Below are 7,664 nucleotides of genomic sequence, written 5' to 3'. Positions count from 1 at the left end.
ATAGGGAAAGGACAAGGTAAAAAGCAGTGCAGAGATTAGGGTAATGAAAATCAGAGTATGGCAGGAAGGAACAGAGCTTATAAACTTAAGAGTCATCAGCAGATAAGGCCAGAGGTGGCAAAAATGATAGAGTTGAAGTCTTTGTATCTGAATGCATGCAGCTTTCATAACAAAATAGATGAATTGTTGGCACTAATAGAAATAAATATGTATGACCTGATAGCCATTACAGAGACATGGTTGCAGAGTGACCAAGGCTGGGACCTGAAATTAGGGTATTTGACATTTTGAAAAAAATAGGAATCTAGGAATAGGTGGGCTGTTAATTAAGGATGACCTTAGAGAGATGAACTTAGCTTGAAAGAGCAAGATGTAGAACCAGTTTGGGTAGGGATAAGAAATAGGAAAGAAAACTTGCAGGAATAGATTATAGGCCCCCTAATAGTTATGCTGTAGGACAGAATTTACAGGAAGAAATAACTGGGGCATGTAAGAAAGGTACTGCAATATGGAGATTGGGACCAGGGAGAAGTTGAGAGTGGGTTGGTGAAAGGGGTAGTGAGAGACCGAAGGAGAGTGGGACAAGGAGACAGCGACTCTGCACAGTGGACATGTCCTGGATAGTCCGACCGGCCCTTGGCCTGATACCTCCTACAGTGCGGAATGCTTCTGTTCGACATAGTCACTGGCAGATGTCCCTGTTAGCACTCAGAGACTCCTTACCAATGAGAGCTGAACCTAAGCAAAAGAAGAAAGTGGATCCCAGGAGAAAACAGGCAGTGAGAGACCGTCTGAGAAAAAGAGTGAAGAAATTGGAACGGAAGATTGAAAACAGCGCGAGAGGAGAGTCAGTCGGGAGATTGAAAACAGCGCGAGAGGAGAGTCAGTCGGGAGATTGAAAACAGCGCGAGAGGAGAGTCAGTCGGGAGATTGAAAACAGTGCGAGAGGAGAGTCAGTCGGGAGATTGAAAACAGCGCGAGAGGAGAGTCAGTCGGGAGATTGAAAACAGCGCGAGAGGAGAGTCAGTCGGGAGATTGAAAACAGCGCGAGAGGAGAGTCAGTCGGGAGATTGAAAACAGCGCGAGAGGAGAGTCAGTCGGGAGATTGAAAACAGCGCGAGAGGAGAGTCAGTCGGGAGATTGAAAACAGCGCGAGAGGAGAGTCAGTCGGGAGATTGAAAACAGCGCGAGAGGAGAGTCAGTCGGGAGATTGAAAACAGCGCGAGAGGAGAGTCAGTCGGGAGATTGAAAACAGCGCGAGAGGAGAGTCAGTCGGGAGATTGAAAACAGCGCGAGAGGAGAGGTGATTGGGAGATTGAAAACAGCGCGAGAGGAGAGTCAGTCGGGAGATTGAAAACAGCGCGAGAGGAGAGTCAGTCGGGAGATTGAAAACAGCGCGAGAGGAGAGACACTCGGGAGATTGAAAACAGCGCGAGAGGAGAGTCAGTCGGGAGATTGAAAACAGCGCGAGAGGAGAGTCAGTCGGGAGATTGAAAACAGCGCGAGAGGAGAGTCAGTCGGGAGATTGAAAACAGCGCGAGAGGAGAGTCAGTCGGGAGATTGAAAACAGCGCGAGAGGAGAGTCAGTCGGGAGATTGAAAACAGCGCGAGAGGAGAGTCAGTCGGGAGATTGAAAACAGCGCGAGAGGAGAGTCAGTCGGGAGATTGAAAACAGCGCGAGAGGAGAGTCAGTCTGGAGATTGAAAACAGCGCGAGAGGAGAGTCAGTCTGGAGATTGAAAACAGCGCGAGAGGAGAGTCAGTCTGGAGATTGAAAACAGCGCGAGAGGAGAGTCAGTCTGGAGATTGAAAACAGCGCGAGAGCAGAGTCAGTCTGGAGATTGAAAACAGCGCGAGAGGAGAGTCAGTCGGGAGATTGAAAACAGCGCGAGAGGAGAGGTGATTGGGAGATTGAAAACAGCGCGAGAGGAGAGTCAGTCTGGAGATTGAAAACAGCGCGAGAGGAGAGTCAGTCTGGAGATTGAAAACAGCGCGAGAGCAGAGTCAGTCTGGAGATTGAAAACAGCGCGAGAGGAGAGTCAGTCTGGAGATTGAAAACAGTGCGAGAGGAGAGTCAGTCGGGAGATTGAAAACAGCGCGAGAGGAGAGGTGATTGGGAGATTGAAAACAGCGCGAGAGGAGAGTCAGTCGGGAGATTGAAAACAGCGCGAGAGGAGAGGTGATTGGGAGATTGAAAACAGCGCGAGAGGAGAGTCAGTCGGGAGATTGAAAACAGCGCGAGAGGAGAGTCAGTCGGGAGATTGAAAACAGCGCGAGAGGAGAGTCAGTCGGGAGATTGAAAACAGCGCGAGAGGAGAGTCAGTCGGGAGATTGAAAACAGCGCGAGAGGAGAGTCAGTCGGGAGATTGAAAACAGCGCGAGAGGAGAGTCAGTCGGGAGATTGAAAACAGCGCGAGAGGAGAGTCAGTCGGGAGATTGAAAACAGCGCGAGAGGAGAGTCAGTCGGGAGATTGAAAACAGCGCGAGAGGAGAGTCACTCGGGAGATTGAAAACAGCACGAGAGGAGAGTCACTCGGGAGATTGAAAACAGCGCGAGAGGAGAGGTGATTGGGAGATTGAAAACAGCGCGAGAGGAGAGTCACTCGGGAGATTGAAAACAGCGCGAGAGGAGAGTCACTCGGGAGATTGAAAACAGCGCGAGAGGAGAGTCAGTCGGGAGATTGAAAACAGCGCGAGAGGAGAGTCAGTCGGGAGATTGAAAACAGCGCGAGAGGAGAGTCAGTCGGGAGATTGAAAACAGCGCGAGAGGAGAGTCAGTCGGGAGATTGAAAACAGCGCGAGAGGAGAGTCAGTCGGGAGATTGAAAACAGCGCGAGAGGAGAGTCAGTCGGGAGATTGAAAACAGCGCGAGAGGAGAGTCAGTCGGGAGATTGAAAACAGCGCGAGAGGAGAGTCAGTCGGGAGATTGAAAACAGCGCGAGAGGAGAGTCAGTCGGGAGATTGAAAACAGCGCGAGAGGAGAGTCAGTCGGGAGATTGAAAACAGCGCGAGAGGAGAGACACTCGGGAGATTGAAAACAGCGCGAGAGGAGAGTCAGTCGGGAGATTGAAAACAGCGCGAGAGGAGAGTCAGTCGGGAGATTGAAAACAGCGCGAGAGGAGAGTCAGTCGGGAGATTGAAAACAGCGCGAGAGGAGAGTCAGTCGGGAGATTGAAAACAGCGCGAGAGGAGAGTCAGTCGGGAGATTGAAAACAGCGCGAGAGGAGAGTCAGTCGGGAGATTGAAAACAGCGCGAGAGGAGAGTCAGTCGGGAGATTGAAAACAGCGCGAGAGGAGAGTCAGTCGGGAGATTGAAAACAGCGCGAGAGGAGAGTCAGTCGGGAGATTGAAAACAGCGCGAGAGGAGAGTCAGTCGGGAGATTGAAAACAGCGCGAGAGGAGAGTCAGTCGGGAGATTGAAAACAGCGCGAGAGGAGAGTCAGTCGGGAGATTGAAAACAGCGCGAGAGGAGAGTCAGTCGGGAGATTGAAAACAGCGCGAGAGGAGAGTCAGTCGGGAGATTGAAAACAGCGCGAGAGGAGAGTCAGTCGGGAGATTGAAAACAGCGCGAGAGGAGAGTCAGTCGGGAGATTGAAAACAGCGCGAGAGGAGAGTCAGTCGGGAGATTGAAAACAGCGCGAGAGGAGAGTCAGTCGGGAGATTGAAAACAGCGCGAGAGGAGAGTCAGTCGGGAGATTGAAAACAGCGCGAGAGGAGAGTCAGTCGGGAGATTGAAAACAGCGCGAGAGGAGAGTCAGTCGGGAGATTGAAAACAGCGCGAGAGGAGAGTCAGTCGGGAGATTGAAAACAGCGCGAGAGGAGAGTCAGTCGGGAGATTGAAAACAGCGCGAGAGGAGAGTCAGTCGGGAGATTGAAAACAGCGCGAGAGGAGAGTCAGTCGGGAGATTGAAAACAGCGCGAGAGGAGAGTCAGTCGGGAGATTGAAAACAGCGCGAGAGGAGAGTCAGTCGGGAGATTGAAAACAGCGCGAGAGGAGAGTCAGTCGGGAGATTGAAAACAGCGCGAGAGGAGAGTCAGTCGGGAGATTGAAAACAGCGCGAGAGGAGAGTCAGTCGGGAGATTGAAAACAGCGCGAGAGGAGAGTCAGTCGGGAGATTGAAAACAGCGCGAGAGGAGAGTCAGTCGGGAGATTGAAAACAGCGCGAGAGGAGAGTCAGTCGGGAGATTGAAAACAGCGCGAGAGGAGAGTCAGTCGGGAGATTGAAAACAGCGCGAGAGGAGAGTCAGTCGGGAGATTGAAAACAGCGCGAGAGGAGAGTCAGTCGGGAGATTGAAAACAGCGCGAGAGGAGAGTCAGTCGGGAGATTGAAAACAGCGCGAGAGGAGAGTCAGTCGGGAGATTGAAAACAGCGCGAGAGGAGAGTCAGTCGGGAGATTGAAAACAGCGCGAGAGGAGAGTCAGTCGGGAGATTGAAAACAGCGCGAGAGGAGAGTCAGTCGGGAGATTGAAAACAGCGCGAGAGGAGAGTCAGTCGGGAGATTGAAAACAGCGCGAGAGGAGAGTCAGTCGGGAGATTGAAAACAGCGCGAGAGGAGAGTCAGTCGGGAGATTGAAAACAGCGCGAGAGGAGAGTCAGTCGGGAGATTGAAAACAGCGCGAGAGGAGAGTCAGTCGGGAGATTGAAAACAGCGCGAGAGGAGAGTCAGTCGGGAGATTGAAAACAGCGCGAGAGGAGAGTCAGTCGGGAGATTGAAAACAGCGCGAGAGGAGAGTCAGTCGGGAGATTGAAAACAGCGCGAGAGGAGAGTCAGTCGGGAGATTGAAAACAGCGCGAGAGGAGAGTCAGTCGGGAGATTGAAAACAGCGCGAGAGGAGAGTCAGTCGGGAGATTGAAAACAGCGCGAGAGGAGAGTCAGTCGGGAGATTGAAAACAGCGCGAGAGGAGAGTCAGTCGGGAGATTGAAAACAGCGCGAGAGGAGAGTCAGTCGGGAGATTGAAAACAGCGCGAGAGGAGAGTCAGTCGGGAGATTGAAAACAGCGCGAGAGGAGAGTCAGTCGGGAGATTGAAAACAGCGCGAGAGGAGAGTCAGTCGGGAGATTGAAAACAGCGCGAGAGGAGAGTCAGTCGGGAGATTGAAAACAGCGCGAGAGGAGAGTCAGTCGGGAGATTGAAAACAGCGCGAGAGGAGAGTCAGTCGGGAGATTGAAAACAGCGCGAGAGGAGAGACACTCGGGAGATTGAAAACAGCGCGAGAGGAGAGTCAGTCGGGAGATTGAAAACAGCGCGAGAGGAGAGTCAGTCGGGAGATTGAAAACAGCGCGAGAGGAGAGTCAGTCGGGAGATTGAAAACAGCGCGAGAGGAGAGTCAGTCGGGAGATTGAAAACAGCGCGAGAGGAGAGTCAGTCGGGAGATTGAAAACAGCGCGAGAGGAGAGACACTCGGGAGATTGAAAACAGCGCGAGAGGAGAGTCAGTCGGGAGATTGAAAACAGCGCGAGAGGAGAGTCAGTCGGGAGATTGAAAACAGCGCGAGAGGAGAGTCACTCGGGAGATTGAAAACAGCGCGAGAGGAGAGTCAGTCGGGAGATTGAAAACAGCGCGAGAGGAGAGTCAGTCGGGAGATTGAAAACAGCGCGAGAGGAGAGTCAGTCGGGAGATTGAAAACAGCGCGAGAGGAGAGTCAGTCGGGAGATTGAAAACAGCGCGAGAGGAGAGTCAGTCGGGAGATTGAAAACAGCGCGAGAGGAGAGTCAGTCGGGAGATTGAAAACAGCGCGAGAGGAGAGTCAGTCGGGAGATTGAAAACAGCGCGAGAGGAGAGTCAGTCGGGAGATTGAAAACAGCGCGAGAGGAGAGTCAGTCGGGAGATTGAAAACAGCGCGAGAGGAGAGTCAGTCGGGAGATTGAAAACAGCGCGAGAGGAGAGTCAGTCGGGAGATTGAAAACAGCGCGAGAGGAGAGTCAGTCGGGAGATTGAAAACAGCGCGAGAGGAGAGTCAGTCGGGAGATTGAAAACAGCGCGAGAGGAGAGTCAGTCGGGAGATTGAAAACAGCGCGAGAGGAGAGTCAGTCGGGAGATTGAAAACAGCGCGAGAGGAGAGTCAGTCGGGAGATTGAAAACAGCGCGAGAGGAGAGTCAGTCGGGAGATTGAAAACAGCGCGAGAGGAGAGTCAGTCGGGAGATTGAAAACAGCGCGAGAGGAGAGTCAGTCGGGAGATTGAAAACAGCGCGAGAGGAGAGTCAGTCGGGAGATTGAAAACAGCGCGAGAGGAGAGTCAGTCGGGAGATTGAAAACAGCGCGAGAGGAGAGTCAGTCGGGAGATTGAAAACAGCGCGAGAGGAGAGTCAGTCGGGAGATTGAAAACAGCGCGAGAGGAGAGTCAGTCGGGAGATTGAAAACAGCGCGAGAGGAGAGTCAGTCGGGAGATTGAAAACAGCGCGAGAGGAGAGTCAGTCGGGAGATTGAAAACAGCGCGAGAGGAGAGTCAGTCGGGAGATTGAAAACAGCGCGAGAGGAGAGTCAGTCGGGAGATTGAAAACAGCGCGAGAGGAGAGACAGTCGGGAGATTGAAAACAGCGCGAGAGGAGAGTCAGTCGGGAGATTGAAAACAGCGCGAGAGGAGAGTCAGTCGGGAGATTGAAAACAGCGCGAGAGGAGAGTCAGTCGGGAGATTGAAAACAGCGCGAGAGGAGAGTCAGTCGGGAGATTGAAAACAGCGCGAGAGGAGAGTCAGTCGGGAGATTGAAAACAGCGCGAGAGGAGAGTCAGTCGGGAGATTGAAAACAGCGCGAGAGGAGAGTCAGTCGGGAGATTGAAAACAGCGCGAGAGGAGAGTCAGTCGGGAGATTGAAAACAGCGCGAGAGGAGAGTCAGTCGGGAGATTGAAAACAGCGCGAGAGGAGAGTCAGTCGGGAGATTGAAAACAGCGCGAGAGGAGAGTCAGTCGGGAGATTGAAAACAGCGCGAGAGGAGAGTCAGTCGGGAGATTGAAAACAGCGCGAGAGGAGAGTCAGTCGGGAGATTGAAAACAGCGCGAGAGGAGAGTCAGTCGGGAGATTGAAAACAGCGCGAGAGGAGAGTCAGTCGGGAGATTGAAAACAGCGCGAGAGGAGAGTCAGTCGGGAGATTGAAAACAGCGCGAGAGGAGAGTCAGTCGGGAGATTGAAAACAGCGCGAGAGGAGAGTCAGTCGGGAGATTGAAAACAGCGCGAGAGGAGAGTCAGTCGGGAGATTGAAAACAGCGCGAGAGGAGAGTCAGTCGGGAGATTGAAAACAGCGCGAGAGGAGAGTCAGTCGGGAGATTGAAAACAGCGCGAGAGGAGAGTCAGTCGGGAGATTGAAAACAGCGCGAGAGGAGAGTCAGTCGGGAGATTGAAAACAGCGCGAGAGGAGAGTCAGTCGGGAGATTGAAAACAGCGCGAGAGGAGAGTCAGTCGGGAGATTGAAAACAGCGCGAGAGGAGAGTCAGTCGGGAGATTGAAAACAGCGCGAGAGGAGAGTCAGTCGGGAGATTGAAAACAGCGCGAGAGGAGAGTCAGTCGGGAGATTGAAAACAGCGCGAGAGGAGAGTCAGTCGGGAGATTGAAAACAGCGCGAGAGGAGAGACACTCGGGAGATTGAAAACAGCGCGAGAGGAGAGTCAGTCGGGAGATTGAAAACAGCGCGAGAGGAGAGTCAGTCGGGAGATTGAAAACAGCGCG

The 7,664-nt window shown here is 52.9% G+C and overlaps 1 pseudogene; it reads left to right on the top strand.

The window, feature by feature from the left end:
* Positions 1 to 611: 611 nt before the first annotated feature.
* LOC121283903 overlaps positions 612 to 7,664 on the top strand; it is a 79,125-nt pseudogene continuing 72,072 nt past the window's right edge.

This window comes from Carcharodon carcharias, chromosome 11, assembly GCF_017639515.1.
Source record: "Carcharodon carcharias isolate sCarCar2 chromosome 11, sCarCar2.pri, whole genome shotgun sequence".
NCBI lineage: Eukaryota > Metazoa > Chordata > Chondrichthyes > Lamniformes > Lamnidae > Carcharodon > Carcharodon carcharias.
The sequence above is the reverse complement of the archived record's forward strand: the minus strand, read 5'-3'. Positions and strand labels throughout refer to the sequence as shown.